Source organism: Myotis davidii, unplaced genomic scaffold (assembly GCF_000327345.1).
Source record: "Myotis davidii unplaced genomic scaffold, ASM32734v1 scaffold199, whole genome shotgun sequence".
Classification (NCBI taxonomy): Eukaryota; Metazoa; Chordata; class Mammalia; order Chiroptera; family Vespertilionidae; genus Myotis; species Myotis davidii.
The window spans coordinates 4082343-4090934 of NW_006290680.1; positions in this window are offsets into that span (position 1 = coordinate 4082343).

Below are 8592 nucleotides of genomic sequence, written 5' to 3' on the forward strand. Positions count from 1 at the left end.
CCCCAGCCTGGACCTCAGAAAGGCTGTGAGTCAAACTCTGACCCTTTCTGGAGTTTCGGGCAAATTAAAAAAAAATTCCCTGAAATCCTCTGGGGCCTGGATTCCCCCAACTCCAAATTGAAAGAAAGCAAAACCAGCCATGTTTGCAAGGCTACTGTGAGAAAAAAGTGATAAAAAATAATTATGGAACTCGTAAGTGATAAAAATAACTGTAGCGCTCCTGGCAAACAGCCGGAGCTGTAGAGATACTGACTAATGATAGCAGGAATTTATGGCCCCGTGGGCCCAGCCTTTTGGAGGCTGAGGTGATAGGAGCTGCGGTGACAAGTGGGGTCACAGGTAGAAAACTCCCAGCCGCCCATTCCTGGAGGGAGGCCTGAGCCTGTCGCCCTCCAGCCTGGGGCTGGATTTCCGATTCCAGGGCTCTCAGATGGCCATGGCCCTCCAGGCCGGTGGAACACTGTGAGGCGTCCATCTGGTTGCCTTCGTCTTGTCACTGTGCCTGCATGTCTTTCTAGAAACCTGTACATTACTAGCACTTTATAGTGACTTGGTTCATTCCTGAGTCCTCAGGCCCCAGGGGTAGTCAGGGAGCAGAGGGCACCGTGATTTATTCCTCCTGTGGCCAGTGGACATGGACTGAGGGACTACGCTGTGCCAGGGGCCTTGCTGGGAGGAAGGTGATGACTGGACACCTTAACTTGCCCAGAGTCACAGAGTGCCCTGGGGAGGGGGCACATCAGGGCTGGACCCTGGGTCCCCAACTCCAAGGACCATGATCTCATCACCACAAAAAGACTGGGCCTGGTCGGGTGGTTCAGTTGGTGGGAACACCATCCTGTACACCAAAAGAATGTGGGTTTGATTCCTGGTCAAGGCACATACCTAGATTGCAGGTTTGATTCCTGGTTAGGGTGTGAATGGGAAGCAACCAATCGATGTTTCTCTCTCACATTGGATTTCTCTCTCTCTCTCTCTCTCTCTCTCTCAAAATGTAGGAATAAAGAGCCCTGGGTGCAGAGATTCAAGGAACTTAGTCACCAGAACTAAGTCTCCATCTGGCCCCCAAAATGCCTTCCAAATTTATATTTCATGTCTAGTTTATTTAATTTACTCGCAGCCCCTTCTCCAGATTCCTGAACCCTAGTAGATGCTGAGAACGACCCCTGCAGTGAGGATAAAAAAATAAAAGGCTGGGAGTGGCTTGTCCCTACAAGTAGTCACAACTAATTCTTAACTACATCAAAAACCTATCTCAGGCCCAGCTGGTGTTGCCCAATGGTTGAGAGTCGAACTATGTATGAACCAGGAGGTCACAGTTCAATTCCCAGTCACGGCACATGCCTGGGTTGGGGCTCAATCCCCAGTAGGGGGCGTGCAGAAGGCAGCCAATCAATGATTCTCTCTCACAGATGTTTCTATCTCGGAAATCAATAAAAATATATTAAAAATATATTTTAATATAACCACAAAACCACAAATGCATAGCTACAGACAACAGAATGGTGAATGAAAGGAGAAAGGAGATCAAACATGAGTTGACAAATTAAAAAATACATACAAGGTGACAGAAGGAAACTAAACTTCAGGTAGTGAGCATGTAATAAAGGATACAGAGATTGTATTATAGAGTTGCATACCTGAAACTTATCTAATGCTATTAACCAATGTTACCTCAATCAATTTAACTTGTTTTTAAATTTAAAATTTATACATCTTGCCAGTTGGCTCAGTGGACTAAAGGGTCCCGGGTTCGATTCCAGTCAAGGGTACATGCCTGAGTTGCAGGCTCGACCCCAGTGGGGGACATGCAGGAGGCAGCTAATCAATGATTCTCTCTTGTCATTGATGTTTCTTTCTCTCTCTCCCTCTCCCTTCTTCTCTGAAATCAATAAAAATATATATATTTTTAAAAAGTTATGCATCTTGATCTGAGCAGGGTTACCTGTAACAATTCATCAAGTTTTACACTTAATAGCTTTACATTTTATAAGATCTGTGAATTTTGTCCGGCCAGTGTGGCTCAGTGGTTGAGCATCAACCCAGGAGGTCAAGATTTGCTTCCTGGTCAGAGCACATGCAAGGATTGGGCTCAGTCCCCAGTAGGGGCCATGCAGGAGGCAATTGATTGATAATGCTCTTTTGTCATTGATGTTTCTCTCTCTCCTCCCTTCCTCTCTCTGAAATCAATAAAAATAAATTTTAAAAAAATTGTGAAGGTTGACTCCTTAAATATATCTATTTTTAAAATTCTAAAGAGCAATACACACAATCTATAAAATCTTTAGTAACAGGATCTAACTGATGGGGTACTTGGAAGGATAAAAAGAGATAAAGATTGTGAGTCTCTGAGCATATTTTAGGAGCTCATAGCAAAAAATTAATAAATGGAAGTCAAGTTAAATGTATCATCATCATCATCTCATCATCATCATCATCACCCTTCTGTGATTTTCTCAATTGCCAATTGATTGGAGTGCCCTCACGTGTCTACATTTCATCATAGCACCTCAGTTACTGCAAAGAATATTCTTTGTCCAAGCTTGGAGTCTATATTCCAAAGGGCAGGGCTTTGCTTTGCTTTTGCTCCAGGGACGCAAAAGAAAGTACCAACATCCACCTGAGAGACCGATGGGTCCCAAGTCCAAGTCCAGCCCCACCCATGATAGCCCCCTGCAGTGCATCAGAAGGAAGGCAGGGGGGCGGCCCGGTCTATCTCGCTCTGACTCACTGTCGAAGCACAATCGGGAGCATTATCTTATTTCACAGGAGCTCACGGGGTAATATTGGAAAGTAGCCTTGGGTGGGCAACAAAATGCCTTCACGTGAATAATAACCACAGCTGGCTTGCACTGAGCGCTTCCAGTGTGCAGACACCATGCTGAGAGAAGTATGTCCACTTTCCAGCCTTGAGTCTTTAAAATGCCTTTGAAATATATTGTTTTGTAGCCTGCTCCCCCCCCACACACACTCCCCCACACCCCCGTCAACAGTACGTTTTGGGCATCTTTCCATGTCAATAAATATAACTGAGGCGGTAAGCACTTGATTCAAAGGCTGAGAAACTTAAACAGCCAGCAGCCACTGCCCAGGTGAAGATCAATAATAGTTAACATTTATTGAGTGCTTTATTACACCCGAGCCCTGTGCTAATTGTTTAACGTGAACTGTCTCTTATTTGATCCTTCAGGCAATCACTGCAGATTCGTTTCTTTCACTGCAGGTTACTTTACATTTTCTGGAATTTCACAGAAGTGGAAACATACAATTCGTACTCTTTTTTTTTCCCATTGAGCAGAACTATTTTGAGAGGTGTCTGTGTATTAGTAGCTTGTTCCTGTTTATTGCTAAGATACATGTTTATCACAGTTTGTTTGCCCCATTTCTCCGTGGATAGACACTTGGCCCCCAGTTTTGGCTATTGTAAGTAAAGCTGCTAAGAACGTTCATGCACATGTCTTTGAGTGAACAAGTTCTCTCATTACTTTGGGCAAATATCTAGGAGTGCGACTGCTGGGTCATATAAGTATATGTCTGACTTTTTAAGAAACTGCTGCCAATCATTTTCCAAAGTAGCGGCACCACCCTGCATTCCCACCAACAATGTCTGAGAGTTCCAGTTGCTAGGGTGTCTCTTTAAATTTCAGCCATTCTAGAAGCACTAGTTGTTGTTTTTTAACCCGTGGAGCCCATTGATGGTTTCCTAGCCTCTCTGGGCTCGAGGCGGGCTCACAGAGATGGAGAGAGGAGAGGAAGGGTGTCACTTGGCCAGCAGCCTTCTAGCTGGCCTCAAGGGCTCTGGACGCAGCAGATACTGAAAGCCGCCCCTGTCTGCCTTGGGACGCTGTTGTGGACTCATGGGGATGGCCATGGCTTCAAGTCCTTCTCACCTTTGACCTCAATGGATGCACCCTTCTTCCTGGGGGTCCCTTGCAATTTCTTCTCCAATCTTTGGGAATCTGACATCCAACTCCAGCTTCTTGCTGCTGCCCCTCTGCCCCTCTAGGAGGCCCCACAGAATGAGGCCCCAGTTGGCTCCCGTAGCTGCTTCCTGCCCACGCTGGTCTATGGAAAGCATTCAAGCAGCCTTTCCCGGGGGCACCTGGAGGGTGGGCTGACCTCAGCAGACCCGCTCTCTGGCTCCTGCATCCACATAGCCAGGCATCCTGTTTCTCCCCACCTCTCGCTGCTCCTGCCCCATCACACCATTGGGCCCTCATGGAGGGGTCACATGGTAAACTCTCCAAATAGTCACCACCACCCAGAGGAGACCCCGTCATGCCCGAGAAGATGATTACCAAAGGATTCCTTGCCCCTTCTTCCCATCACAGAACAGCTGTGGGCAAATGTAAGGCGTGATAATACATCAGGGACGCGGGCCACATTTTAGCAGTTGTGGGCTGTCACTGGGCTCGTGAAAAGTGGTCACTGGCTGTCACAGCAGAAGTTTCGAGTAGCATTGTGCAAGTTGCACCCACCTCCTGGGCCTCCGTTCCGCATATCTTCATGGAGGTGACCGTACTACCCGGCCAGGCTGTCGCGAAGGCTGAGTGACACAGTGACTCAGCAGAGCATTGCCGATGGAAGGCTGTGATTCCACAATGACAGACCTGGAGTTCCATCTCTGTGTGTCTGTTTACAAGTGCTTTTGCCTCGCTGGGCCTCAGTTTTCTCACCTCTCCAATGGTCCTCACAGGAGCCCCTCCGCGATAGCCTGTCTGTGAGGCTGGCTGGGTGAATATACACAAAGTGCTTAGCAAGGTGCCTGGCATTTGGCAAGAAGTTGATCCTGTTGGATGTTAATATACAACGGAGTGTGGGCTGAGTGGGCTCTTAAGCTGGTACCTGTGAGGTAGAGGGTTGGAGTCCCCACCTCTCCTGTCCCCTGCTGTTCCCAGCCTTGTTTTGAAATGCATCAGCCGGGCTGGGGTGTAGAGCCCCCAGGGACAGAGACGATGGACGGTATCTCCAAGCTGTGATGCTGAGTCATGTTAGAAAATCAATGTGTGACCAGAAAAGCACGGCTTGGCCCCCACCTCTTCTGGGAAATCCATGCAGCTGGCCCCGGGCACATGGAAAGTGGACAGCTCTATTCTAGGCCCTGACTTTAAGGCTTCTGAACAAAAGCCTGGCACACAGGAGTCCCTGGCTCCTCGAGGCACACCAAGCCCCTGGATCACAAGCTTCACACGACCCTCCAACCGGGGTCAGGCATGTCTGGCACTTGCCAAGCTCTCGACTTCTCCCAGCCCTCGTCTGGACACTTCTCAAGCCAAGTCAGGCTCCGGACCACTGATTGGGCAACCCATGACCTCAGGCTGGGTCAGACCCATCAGCGGGCCATCTGTTTAAGAGTAGGAACATTTTGTTCTTCAGAATCTGATGGGCCAAAGAGTATGAACCGTCCCCACCACAACTCAAACCCCCAGCGCTTCCATTTGTTAACCTTGTAACCGGGCAAGCTCTTCATCTCTCTGAGTTCCAGTTTTCTCATCTATCCAACGCAGACTAACAAGTACCTCCATGATCCGGCTGTGGCGTGTTAAGAGGTGGCACACACATTGGCAGACACTCCATAGGGGTAGTTATTATTTGTACAACACACACACACACACACACACACACACACACACACACACAGGATGAGAGTATGGGCCAGGGGGCCAGACTGCCTAGGTTTAAAATCTGACTGCTCTACCACTTTCTGTGTGGCCACAGATAACCTCCTTGTGCCTCAATTTTTTTCTCTGTAAAATGGGAATAAAAAGAACAAGGTTGTGAAAATTCAGTTAGACGACATGCACCGGGAACAGTCCTGGCACATAACAATCACTTAATAAGCATCAACTATTTTTAATTAGTCACACAAGGGAGTGAAATCACACAGGTAAGGGTTTTCCACATTATTAACAGGGAAGGGGAGTCATATTTAGTGAGTGCCTGTTATGTACCTAGTACTCCCAGAAGCTATACATACATATACTAGTATGTATATGTACACACACACAAACACACACAGAGTGGAATATTTCTGTTTTCATTTTTAAAAACCTTTATATTGTAAAACAAACCACAGGTGCAGAAAATCATACAAATTAAATTTGTAGCTCAGGGAGTCATTTCAAGACATGCACCTTTGTCATCACCACCCAGGTCAAGAAATAGAATTTTGCCAGCCCCCCATGAGTCCCTCCATGTCCCAGTCACAGCCCTTCCCCTGAAAGGAACGACCACCCTGACTTTTATGGCAATTATTTCCTTGCATTCTCTGTGGTTGAATCATCTGAGTGTGCACCCCTAGACATCCAAGCTTATTTTGCCCATTAAAAAAAACTCAATATGTCTCTTATGTCTCTTTCAATGCACAGGTTCCTCCCTCTATCTCTTTCTTTTCCTTGCAGTTTATCTGTTGAAGAACTCAGGCTGCTTGGTCTGTATAGTTTCTCAAAGTCTGGATTTTGTCAATTGCATCCTCATTGTATAGTTCAGCTTGGCCCTTTGACATCTGCAGTTCCTGTAAATTAGCAGCTGGATCAGACCCAGGTTTCATTCCTTTGGCATGATAGCAGGTGGTTCTGGGTTCCTTCATCAAGAATCATGTACATGGCTGGACTCTCTCTCTCTCTCTCGCTAGGTACATGATTTTATAGTAGGCTGCAAAATGGCAATCATTTTGTTTTCACTTATTAACTGTAATAATTTTTGTAATCCTTAACTGATGGCATGTTTTTATTGTTGTTGTTGTTTTTGTTTTTTTGTGTGTGTTTTTTTAGAGAGAGGGGAAGGGAGGGAGGAAGAGAGAGAGAAACATTGATGTAAAAGAAAAACATTGATTGGTTGCCTTCTGTATGCGCCCTGATTGGGAATGGAACCTGCAACCTAGGAATGTGCCCCGACCAGGAATCAAAACTTTTGGTGTATGTGACGACACTCCAACCAACTGAGACACCCAGCCAAGGCAGTTAGCTATAATAATTTTACAAGAAGTTGTTTTTCTTAACCTATTATTTGGTTACCCAGTGGTATAATTAATATATAAAAAGTGGAATACTTGCCCAGCCGGTGTGGCTTAGTGGTTGAACATTGACCTATGAATCAGAAGGTCACGGTTCAATTCTGGTCAGGGTACATGCCCAGGTTGCAGGCTTGATCCCATGTGGAGGGCGTGTCTCTCCCTCTCCCTTCCTCTCTCTGAAATCAATGAAGGCATTTTTTAAAAAAAATAAAGTAATTGATTCTTTCCTTTTATTTACCTAGTTTTTAAGAATATAATTTGTTTCTATGCCATCCTCAGAAGGTGATCAATTAGTATTTTTGCTGAATATTAACTCTTTTTTTGCTGGTTTTATGAACTCAGGGATTGAAACATATTTGATGAGTTTCAATCAATTGCAATGATCTTTGTTGCAGCTGAAATGATCTCATCTTCAGGTTGGTTTCCAAGTCCTTTTGATGTGACCCCTAGTGCCTTTGATAGCTTCTTTGTTATCAAGTATGACAAGACATTCCAGGCTCCTCTTGTACACAGCATCTGTAATCAGCAGTTTCTCTGAGCGGTCCCTTTATGTTTTTAAATAGAAAATAGCATTTCAAGACTAAAATCTGAGTGTTAGATATGCTCTTTGCTACTAGATTAGTCATTGTTTCTAGGTCTTTCTAGGTATGTTATATATACAGAATATATATGTTAATGTATACATGTGTGTATATGTATGATGTATTCATACATACTAGTATACATTTCTTTCCAAAAATAAAACATCTCTTGAATTCATACTGATATTTCCAATGAAAATACAGCATTTGGGGGCTTTTAATTAACTTCTTCTGTATTACATCTGCAGCTTCTTTCTTTTACACAGGAGATAAAATTGAAAGATTCTGTAATTGCTGATTTTCACACAATCTAGCATCTCCCTGGCCCTCTTGCCCCTGGGTTGGGGAAAGGAAAGAATGAGGTCATCTCTTGGGCACTCCTTTGGGTTTTGAGTCCTCCGGACTACAGCAGGTCTCTCTCCAGAAACGGTTTAGCACCTTTACTCTGCCTGATAGAGGGACCTAGATTTCTCTCAAAGTCGTAGCTATGTTGGTGGGCCTGGGGATTTTAATGGACAGGAGGTGAGGCCTAGTAGAACCTTATTCAATTTACCACTCTCACAAAGGGGACTTCATGAACCCCAAAGCAGAAAAGAATCCTGGAATGCTAATCCCAAAATCTAGGTTTAAAGCCATTTACTCCATTGATTGCCAGTTTCCCTTTCATGAAAGTTTCCATAAATATGAGGATTTAATGAGACAATAAACGTAACACACCAGGCGCACGGTAGCTATGTTCTCGGAAAACGGCAGCTTCTTCCTTCCTTCGCTGGGCTTCAGTTTCCCCAGCTCTCCCACCTAACCTTGCTGGCATTCTCCCTCCTCCCAGCCAGCCTCCCCCTGGCTCCTGTCCCACCGCGCGGATTCCGGCCGCCAGGTGGAGCCAAAGACCACCCCGCGGCCAGACATGCACATGCGCACTGACGGCGCTGCCTGTCTTCGCACGCCCTGGCGCGTCACTTCCGGCGCGAGGGGCGGGGCCGGGCCGGCCGGGAG